The following is a 10,003-nucleotide window of genomic DNA, read 5'->3' as shown; positions in this document are numbered from 1 at the left end:
ACTTGATGCACCACTTCCTATTTTCTGGAAAGGGGAGCAGTTCTGGAAACTGGGATAATGATCAGCCAGGCCTTTATGATGAAGTCTCCATAAGAGGCCTTGCACTATGAGGTTCAGAGAGCTTCTGGGTGGTGGACATGTCCATGTGCTGGGAGGGTGGCGCCGCCCAACTCCACGGGGACAGAAGCTCCTGTCCTCGGGCCCTTCTGGATGTGGTTCCATATATCTCTTCACCTGTATTCTTTAGTGTGTCCTTTATTATATAACTAGAGGCCCGATGCATGAAATTCATGCAGGAGGCTCGGCGCCTCGGCCCTTGCAGCCCCAGCTTCATCCGAAGGTCTACAGAGGACAGTCTTTCTGCTCTTCAGTCTAATTAGCATATTAATTTTTTATTACATAGGATAAGCTATCAGATGTAAGTGCTTTGTTAGCCATCCTGGTAAATTACTGAACCTGAGGAAGGAGTCATGGGAATCTCGATTTATAGCTGGTTGGTCAGTACAGGGGACGACCTGGGACTTGATATTGGCATCAGAATTGAGGGCAGTTTTGTAGGACTGAGCCTTGAAATGGTGGGATCTGCCACTAAACTCCAGGTACATAGTTTAAGAACTAAATTGGATCGTAAGACACCCAAATCCGTAGTTAGCATCCCCTACTTTTCTACTTGCTATGAAAACTTTCCTGACATAGTGGTGTATTAGTTATCAATTGCTACACGACAAAATCCCCATAGGTAACAACAACGAACCTTTGTTCTGATCTCACTGTAATTGTGGGCCAGGAATTCAGGAGTGGCTGAGCTGGGCAGGTCTGGCTCAGGGGCTCTCTATGGTTGTAGGGAGAGTGTCCGCAGAGGCTGCAGTCATGCATGCCTGGCCAGGGATGGAGGTGTGATTCTGAGATGGCTCCCTCACACTGTCATTGGCAGGAGGCCTCAGTTCCTCACCATGCTGGCCTCTCCATAGGCTACTCACATAGGAGTCCTCACATGTCAGGACTGCCCAGCCTCCCCTGCTGTCCTCCTGCCCCGCCTCCCCTGCTGTCCGTAGTGAGCAATTTAAGAGAGACGGGAGAAGATATTTCAGGGTTATTTATTTATTTATTTAAATCCTCACCCGAGGATATTTTTCCATTGATTTTTAGAGAGAGTGGAAGAGAGAGGGAAAGACAGAGAGAAATACCGATGTGAGAGAAACACATCAATTGGTTGCCTCCTGCATGCACCCTGACCAGGGCCCAGGCCAGGAAGGAGCCTGCAGCTGAGGTACATGCCCTTGACCAGAATTGAACTCCCTTTTGGTCTGCAGGCTGATGCTCTATGCACTGAGCCACACTGGGTAGGGCAGGTGCAGAGTCTTTTATGTTCTACCCTACAAACCACACAAAATCACTTCCACTCTTCTGCTCGTCAGAAGCGAATCACCAAGTCCAGCCCATATTCACAGGGAGAGAAAGCGGGCTCCCCCTCTTCAGGGGAGGCATCTCTGTGGACATGCTGTAAAGCCCCCACAGCTTTAAAAGTGTTGCCAGTAATGCTATGCAAGCAATGACCATAAATCCTCAGCAGCATAAAATTATGTGTTTATGATCAATGTGCCTGAGGGTGGCTGGGACAGCTGGGCCCATTCACTCGGTTGAGGCTAGCTTTATTTAACCAGGGACAGTCAGCTTAGGTCAGGCAGGGTAGTATCTGACACCTACTTAATTTTGGTTTTCAACTTATATCTCAAGTCTACAGATAACTATGCTTTAAGTAATTATTGAAAACACATCAAATTTGTTCCTGGCTGAGATAAAAATGTATTGAAATTCCAATTGCATTCAGATTTAAAAATGACTTCATCGGCAGTGCACTCGGAGGTCCTGATCTGTCTCGTGCTTCAACAGTGTTTGGACGGAACAGACCCAGGGACGCCCGTCCTTCCAGCCTCCGGCCACTCTCCTGCGTCTCATCCCGTCACCACCTTCAGCACCACCTCAGGGACCAGCCAACGCTCCGTTTATTTTATTTTTTCTACCTTAACTCCTCATTGCCGAACAACCATAAGCCCCCAAGTTCGTCAGAATTATTCCACTGAGGTGGAGGCTGTGGTCAATCTCCTGGCCAACCTGCATCTGCGGGCCTCCACACCTACCTCTCTCGGGGCTACTATTTCGACCGTAACAGTATGGCTCTGGAGGGTGTGGGCCGCTTCCTTGAGTTGGTGGAGAAGAAGCGCGAGGGCGAGGAGCATTTCTTAAAGTTGCAAAACAACAAGCAAGGTGGCCACATTCTCTTCCAGGACGTGCAGGAACCTTCCCAGGATTGTAGAGGGCCCCCTGGGAAGGCATATGACATTTCTTTAAATTGTCAGCTGAGCCCGAAAGCCGAGTCAAGGTTACAACCCCCTCTCCCCCAAGAAGGTGGGGGGGGGGGGAGGGGGCGGCGCGGAGAGGTGTTATTCAGTTATGACTTCTTATCTTTGTCCAGGTGTCAGCAGGGGCAGGTCTAGATATGTAAATCCAGTAATGCTAGGGCCTAGTTAAGAATGCAAATAAGCTCCTTTGGTCCTATAAAATAAACCTGCTGTGTGGCTCAGGGTGCTCGCTGCCTCTCCAACAGAGAGGATGGCGTCCCATTTAGCTCCCAGCCTTTTAAATCTATCTCTGCATCTTCTTTCTATTTTTCTTTCTTTAATTTCTTTCTTTTTTCTTTTTAAAATATTTTTTATTGATTTTTTACAGAGAGGAAGAGAGAAGGATAGAGAGCTAGAAACATTGATGATAGAGAATCATTGATCAGCTGCCTCCTGCACCACCCCCACGGAGGATGTGCCTGCAACCAGGTACTGTATATGCCCCTGACCAGAATCAAACCCGGGACCTTTTAGTCCGCAGGCCGACGCTCTATCCAATGAACCAAACCAGTCTCGGCATCTTTCTTTAATTTCTTAATCCCCAGCTTCTCCACTCAGGAACTGGACTCATTTCTTTTCTTTGCTGGACGCAGAAAAGAGAGAATTACCTCTACACAGGATGACTGGGCCAAAACTCAGGACGCCATGGAAGCCGCCCTGACCTTGGAGAAGAGGCTGAACCAGGCCTTTTAGGAGCTGCATGCCCTGGCTTCTACCGTGCTGACCCTCCTCTCTGCGACTTCCTGGATGAGGAGGTGAAACTGATCAAGAAGATGGACAACCACCTTGGGCGACCACATGACTAACATCTGCAGACTGGCCGGCCCCCAGGCTGGGCTTGGAAAGTATCTCTTGGAAAGGCTCATCCTCAAGCACAACTAGGAGCCTTTGGAGTGCAAAGGGCTTTCTGAGGCCCCTCTGCATCCTCCTGGTGTCTCTGGCTTTTACCTGAGCCTCTTCCTGAAGCTACTAGCCATTCTTTTAACCAAACTCGAAACCTTTCCCCTGCATTGGACCAAATAAAACAATAAAGCTTTTTGCAGCAAAAAACCAAACCAAAACAAAAACCTAATAATAATTAAAAAAAAGACTTCTTAGATGACTTGTAAGATTAATTATCTCCACATTTAAAATTTATTGTCAGTGTGATAATACTGGTGTTATTTATCTGTCATGATTTACATGATTAATCTATAAATATCCAATTTTTATTTCTCCACTATTGCAAATTATCTGAATACATTGGTTGCTACCATGTTTTTCCTTATAGGATTTAATATATAAAGCATTCTTATTTTTGAAGTACACACAACTTTTTTTTGCATTATATTCAGTTTTGGAACTGAATGTATGCCTATTCCATTTTATCTATTTAAGTCTTTGTGTTTTCATCTACAGTTTATTTTAGCATTATAAAAATACCATTATTCTGGATTTAACTTGTAATATGTGTTTAAAATTCACTAAGGTATCAGTGGAATGATTTTGTTTTTCTAAATTGTCTGGTTTCATTATAGTAAGCATGAGAGATTTTAGTTTTATTAAATTTTAAACTATTGAAAGAGTGCTATGTTGCCTTATTATTTTAAGTAAATAGTTGAATTAAATTTGACATGCAAATATAACACATATATTTGAAGATTCAGCATATTTCACTAGTTTCTGTTTGTTTATGCCCTCTTTCCTATCACAGGGGCTAAGAATGTGGGTTCACATCAACAGAAATCTCATCTTGGCCAAACCACTCTTTAGTCATGTATGTTGGGCAAATTTCTTAAGCTACCCATACCTCAGTTTCTTATCATTTTATTTTTTAATCATTTATTATTATTATTATTATTATTATTATTATTATTTTAAATAAATCTTTATTGTTCATATTATTACAAATATTCCTCATCCCCCCCCCCCCCATTGCTCCCCACCACCGGGTTCCCACCCCACCCTCTTCCCTTTCCCCACCCCCCATTGTCCTCATCCATAGGTGCACAGTTTATGTTCAGTCTCTTCCCACACCTCCCACTCCCCTTGTCCCCAAGAATTGTCAGTTCACTCCCCTTCCACACCTCTGATTCTATTATATTCACTAGTTAATATTGTTCATCACATTTTTTAATTCCCTTGGTTTTTAGTTTCACTTGTTGATAGTTACGTATTTGTTGTTCATAATTTTTATCTTTATTTTCTTCCTCTTCCTAAAGAACCCCCTTCAGCAATTCATATAATTCTGGTTTGGCAGTGATGAACTCCTTTAGCTTTTTTTGAAATTAGTGAAACTCTTTATCTGGCCTTCGATTCTGAGTGATAGCTTTGCTGGGTAGAATATTTTTGGCTATAGGTTCTTGCTATTCATCACCTTGAATATTTCTTGCCATTCTCATCTGGCCTGCATGGTTTCTGTTGAGAAATCAGCTGACAATCGTATGGGTGTTCCTTTATAGGTAACTACTTGCTTTTCTCCTGCTGCTTTTAATATTTTCTCTTTGTCTTTTGCTCTTGGAATTTTAATTATGATGTGTCTTGGTGTGGTCCTCTTTGGATTTCTTTTGTTTGGGGTTCTGTGTACTTCCTGGACTTGTAAGTCTAATTCTTTCACCAGGTGGGGGAAGTTTTCTGTCACTATTTCTTTCATTATGTTTTCGGTATCTTGCTCTCTCTCTTCTTCTGGGACCCCCATAATTCTGATGTTGGTTCGCTTGAAGTTGTCCCAGAGGTTTCTTAGATTATCTTCAACTTTCTGGTTTCTCTTGTCTTCTTGCTTCTGCGGAGGAGTGTCTTTTGGCTCTTTATGTTCCAAATCTTTGACTTGATTCTTGTGATCTTCCATTCTGTTTTTAGGACTCTGTATAATATTTTTTATTTCAGACAATGTATTCTTTATTTCTAGTTGATCCCTTTTCATATCCTCATAGGTCTCGTTTATTTTATCGGCCTTTTCTAGGAGATTCTTGAAAAACCTTATAAACGTGGTTTTGAACTTTATATCTAGTCACTTTTTGTCCTCCATTTCTTTTGTTTGTGATCTGTTTCCTTGTCTGGGCATTTTTGCAGCTTCCCTGAGTTGGTAGCCTTAAAAGTCTCTGTGTTCAGCTTGGATGGGATGGAGTTTCAGGGTGGAGCCTACAGTCTTGGCTTTTGTTAGCCCCGCCCTATGAGGCTCCTGAGTCTCAGTGTTCCTCAGTGTTTTTGGTACTAACTGCAAGCACCTCTGAGAGAAAGGTGCCCTTGAGTTTCCTCCGCTACCAAACAGTCTAGGCTCTCCCCTAATGAGCCCGGAACTGGAGTTCAGTTCAGTTGGAAGTGGGGTTCGGAGCAGTCTGGAGCTTTTGTCTCCTTCCAGCCATGACAATCCTGTGGCACAGTCAACACTCCGTTCTCTGCGTGCAATGTGCAGGCCTCTGGGATTTCCTTTTGCTGCTCCCCTGAGTTTCCTCCTTACAGCCCAGGCTCCCTTTGTATGAGCCTGGTTCCCCAGGGTCTGGCCTAGAACTGGGGTTCAGTGCAGTTGGAACTGGAGCTCAGCACAGTCTGGAGCTTTTGTCTCCTTCCCTCCAGGGCAATCTAGTAGCAGACTCACCAGTCGGTCCTCTGTGCGTAACATGTGTGCTTCTGGGACTGCCTTTTACTGCTCCCCTGAGATTCCACCTTACAGCCAGACTCCTTCCTTATGTGTCTGGGTCCTCAGGGTCTTGCCCAGAACTGGGATTCAGTGCTGTTGGAACTGGGGTTCAGCACAGTCTGGAGCTTTTATCTCCTTTCAGCTAGGGAATGCCAGCCAGGCACTCCAGCATCCCCCTCCTCTCAGGCTCTGTCCTCTCCCATTTTATTTTTTTGTTAATCTTTACCCGAGGATATTTTTTTTCCGTTGATATTTTCAGAGAGAATGGAAGGAGAGGGGGAGAGAGAGAGGAGAGAAACATTGAGGTGAGAGAGATACATGGATTGGTTGCCTCCTGCATGCTCATGGGATTGAACCTGCAATCCTTTAGTGTGTGGCTGACACTCTTAACTACTGAGTCACATGGGCCAGGGAAGTTTCTTATCTGTTTAACGGGAATAATAACATTAACTTCTTAAGTGTTATACATACCGTATGTATCTTGATTTCAGAGAGGGAGAGAGGGGGAGAGAGAGAAACATCAATGGTGAGTGAATAATTGATTGGCTGCCCGCTGCATACACTGCACAGGAGATTGAGCCTGCAACCCAGGGTAGAATTGAACTAGGGTTTTTCAGGCCGACGCTCTAGCCACTGAGCCAAACCGGGTAGGGCTTACGTGTTATTTTGATGAACGAATGAGATTATTAATATAAAGCACATAACCCAATTCCAGGCATACAATAGGTGCTCAATAATTGTTAGTTAAATTACTAGCATTATGATGATTACTTATACTACTAAATCTATAATTTATGGGAAAGCGGAGATCTGCTTTCGACAGCAACTCTATTAACCTTTATTTAATTTGGATTTTGGATAATTTAATATTGTTTATCCCATGAAAACAATATACAGGACATTCTGTAGTTGTATAATCAGGTCACTAAATGTCAGGGAGATTTTTTTAAGGGAGGGGCTGCAGTGGGCTATTCTGCAGAATCAGCAACTTGCCTCAGACCTCAAAGGAATAGAAAAGCTCATGAAAGACTCCTGGGATTATAAGATATCAGAAATGGAGGTTTTCATTTTGCAGATGAAAAAACTGAGCCTGAGAATTGCTCTCCACCACGTAAGCATGCAAGGAGAAGTCTCCAGTCTCACCAGAACTCAACCTTGCTGGCACCCTGGTCTTGGACTTGCAGCTTCCAGACCTGTGAGAAGAATATTTTTGTTGTTTTAAGCCACTTAGTCTATGATACTTCATTAGAGAGGCACAAACTGACAAAGACACATATCCTTGGACTCTTTGTCTTATTTTTTTCATCTATAAAATAGGCCTAATAACCTTAACCTTATTGGGCTGTTCAAAGGGCTGGAGATAAGGTACACACATTTCATTACTTCATAAATGTAATTGTATTACAAAGTACTGGTACATTATCTGTCTCTGATACAAAGTGTGATAATTAGTATGTTATTATTAAATAGCTGGCCAGGACCTTGCCCCTGGGAAAGAACGAAGGCTATGGTAATGATGGTGATGGAGTTCTTCCTAGCATTCCTTTCCCTATCCTTTTGGTAACAGTATCTCCCCTTCTATTGGGGAACTGTCCACTTCATGCACCTCTCATGGGCCTGCTTGCCCTCTGGCCACAGGGATAACTTGTGAACCAGATCTGGCCAATTGTAGCGCCCCATTCCTCTAGCCACAGTGATTGGCCAATGAATGGGCACTGAGTTGGAATCTGGATCTATCAGAATCTTTCATTAAGGTTTGTATTTATACATGTTGGGAGAAAAAAAAAATTACCCTTCTTTCAGTGTTTCTTTTATTAGATCTGGGTGTGTCACAAATAGCAAAACGTAAAGAAGGAGGAAAGGAGAGGGGGGCGAGGGACCAGAAAAGAACCAAAGGGAGTCTGAATCTACTCCTTAACATTCCGGTTATTTCAATCCGTACATCCCAATTTTCTGTCACTTGCAAACCTGAGTAATGTTAGGACAAACTCAGCTTTCCAGATTCTTGTCTCAATGTGCTATTCTTCAGGACAAGGCTTTTCTAGATACATCCCAGTGCTTTACTAGTTAGTTGAGATTATTTAGGACTGATTCTGGGTGAAGTTGTTAAGCCAAGACAATAACAAACAACCTGTCCTAAAAGTGTCTCAAATCCAACCGGGGATGCAAAACACTCCAAAGTTAAGCAAGAAAATAAAGCAAATGATGACAAATACCAACTGACGCGAAGTGTTATATACTCCAGAGAAGGGCGACAAGGCTCAGGATATGGGGATCAGTCAGGAGACACTTTGAGGCAGGAGGTAAGGATGTGAGCTGGGCAAAAACTTTTGTAGAGAATCTGGAGAGTGTCACAAATCATAACAATAATAAAAGTGTGGGGCCGTGAGGCTGGCAAAGAGTGAGGGCGGCAATTTTCTGTTTAGGGCAGTGGGAGGAAAGAGCAGAAAGGTAAAATGGTGCTTTAAGTACTTTTTGAAAATTCTATTATGGAAACATCAAACATATTCACACACAGAATAGTATAATCAGCTGTAACAGTTACCAATATTTTATCATTCTCGTTTTATCTATTCACCTTAGTCTTCATCAAATTCCTCTTTCCCCCACTTCCACTGGAATTAAAAAAATATATATATTCTTATTGATTTCAGAGAGGAAGAGAGGGAGAGAAATACAGAAACATCAATGATGAGAGAGAATCATTGATCACTGCCTCCTGCAAATCCTGGGGATCGAACCTGCATCCCAGGCAATGTGCCCTGACTGGGAATTGAACAGTGTCCTCCTGGTTCATAGGTAGCCATGCCAGCTTGGCTCCACTGGAATATTTTAAAGCAAATTATAGACATCATATAATCTTAGCCTTAAATATTTCATCATTATCTTTAAAAGGTAAGGGTTTCCCCCCCTCAACATAAGCACAATAACATTATCATACTTAAAAAAATAATTTCTTAATGTATTATCCAATTCTCAGTCCATGTTCAATTTTCTCCAGTTGTTTCCTTTGCTCAGATGGTGTTACTCAGTGGTTAGAGTGCTGGCCCTCACACCAAAGGGACTCAGGTTCGATTAGCAGCCAAGGGCATGTGCCTAGGTTGCAGGTTGGATCCTCTGCCCCAGCAGAGGTGGGTGCAGGAGGCAACCAATCCATGTGTTTTTCTCACCTCTCTCTCTGTCTCTCTCTCTCTCTCTCTCTCTCTCTCTCTCTCTCTCTCTCTCTCTCTTTCTCTCTCTTTCTCTTTCTCTCACCCTCCCTCCCTTCCACTCTTTCTAAAAATCAATGAAAATAACAACAAAAAAACACAAAAACAATAAAGAAGGTCCACACACATAGTTGGTTGTGTCTCTTAGATCTCCAGTTACTTACAGTAATTCCCAATACTCCCATTATTTAATTTTTAGTTTTTTAAATATATTTTTTATTGACTTTTTACAGAGAGGAAGAGAGAAGGATAGAGAGTTAGAAACATCAACGAGAGGGAAACATCGATTAGCTGCCTCTTGCACACACCCCATTAGGGATGTGCCTGCAACCAAGGCATATGCCCTTGACCAGAATCGAACCCGGGACCCTTCAGTCTGCAGGCCAACGCTCTAACCACTGAGCCAAACCGGTTTCAGCTTAATTTATTTTTTTAAAAAAATCTGTTTTTACTGATTTTTAGAGAGAGAAGAAGGAAGCAGAAGAGAGAGAAACATCGACTGGGGTGGGACGAAACCCAAAACCTGGGCATGTGCCCTGACTGAAATTGAACCAGCAATCTTTATGTGCATGGGACAGCACAACCAACTGAGCCACACCGGCTAGGGCCCCACTACTTCCTCTAAAAATTATGTAATTGTTCAAGGAAGTTAGTCCTTTTTCCCATGGAATTTTCCATATATTGGATTTGGCTGATTGTATCCCCATGGTGTCGTTTAAAATGCTTTTCCGTTCTTTGTGTTTCCTTGGTAATAGGGAGGTCTGGAAGTTGGA

The 10,003-nt window shown here is 43.0% G+C and overlaps 1 pseudogene; it reads left to right on the top strand.

Annotated features, from left to right (window-relative positions):
* The first annotated feature begins 1,832 nt into the window (after positions 1-1,832).
* LOC118707262 lies at positions 1,833-3,362 on the top strand (annotated as a pseudogene).
* Positions 3,363-10,003: the final 6,641 nt, after the last annotated feature.

This window comes from Pipistrellus kuhlii, unplaced genomic scaffold (genome assembly GCF_014108245.1).
Source record: "Pipistrellus kuhlii isolate mPipKuh1 unplaced genomic scaffold, mPipKuh1.p scaffold_m20_p_1, whole genome shotgun sequence".
Taxonomy (NCBI): domain Eukaryota; kingdom Metazoa; phylum Chordata; class Mammalia; order Chiroptera; family Vespertilionidae; genus Pipistrellus; species Pipistrellus kuhlii.
This window is presented reverse-complemented; position numbering and strand designations above follow the sequence as displayed.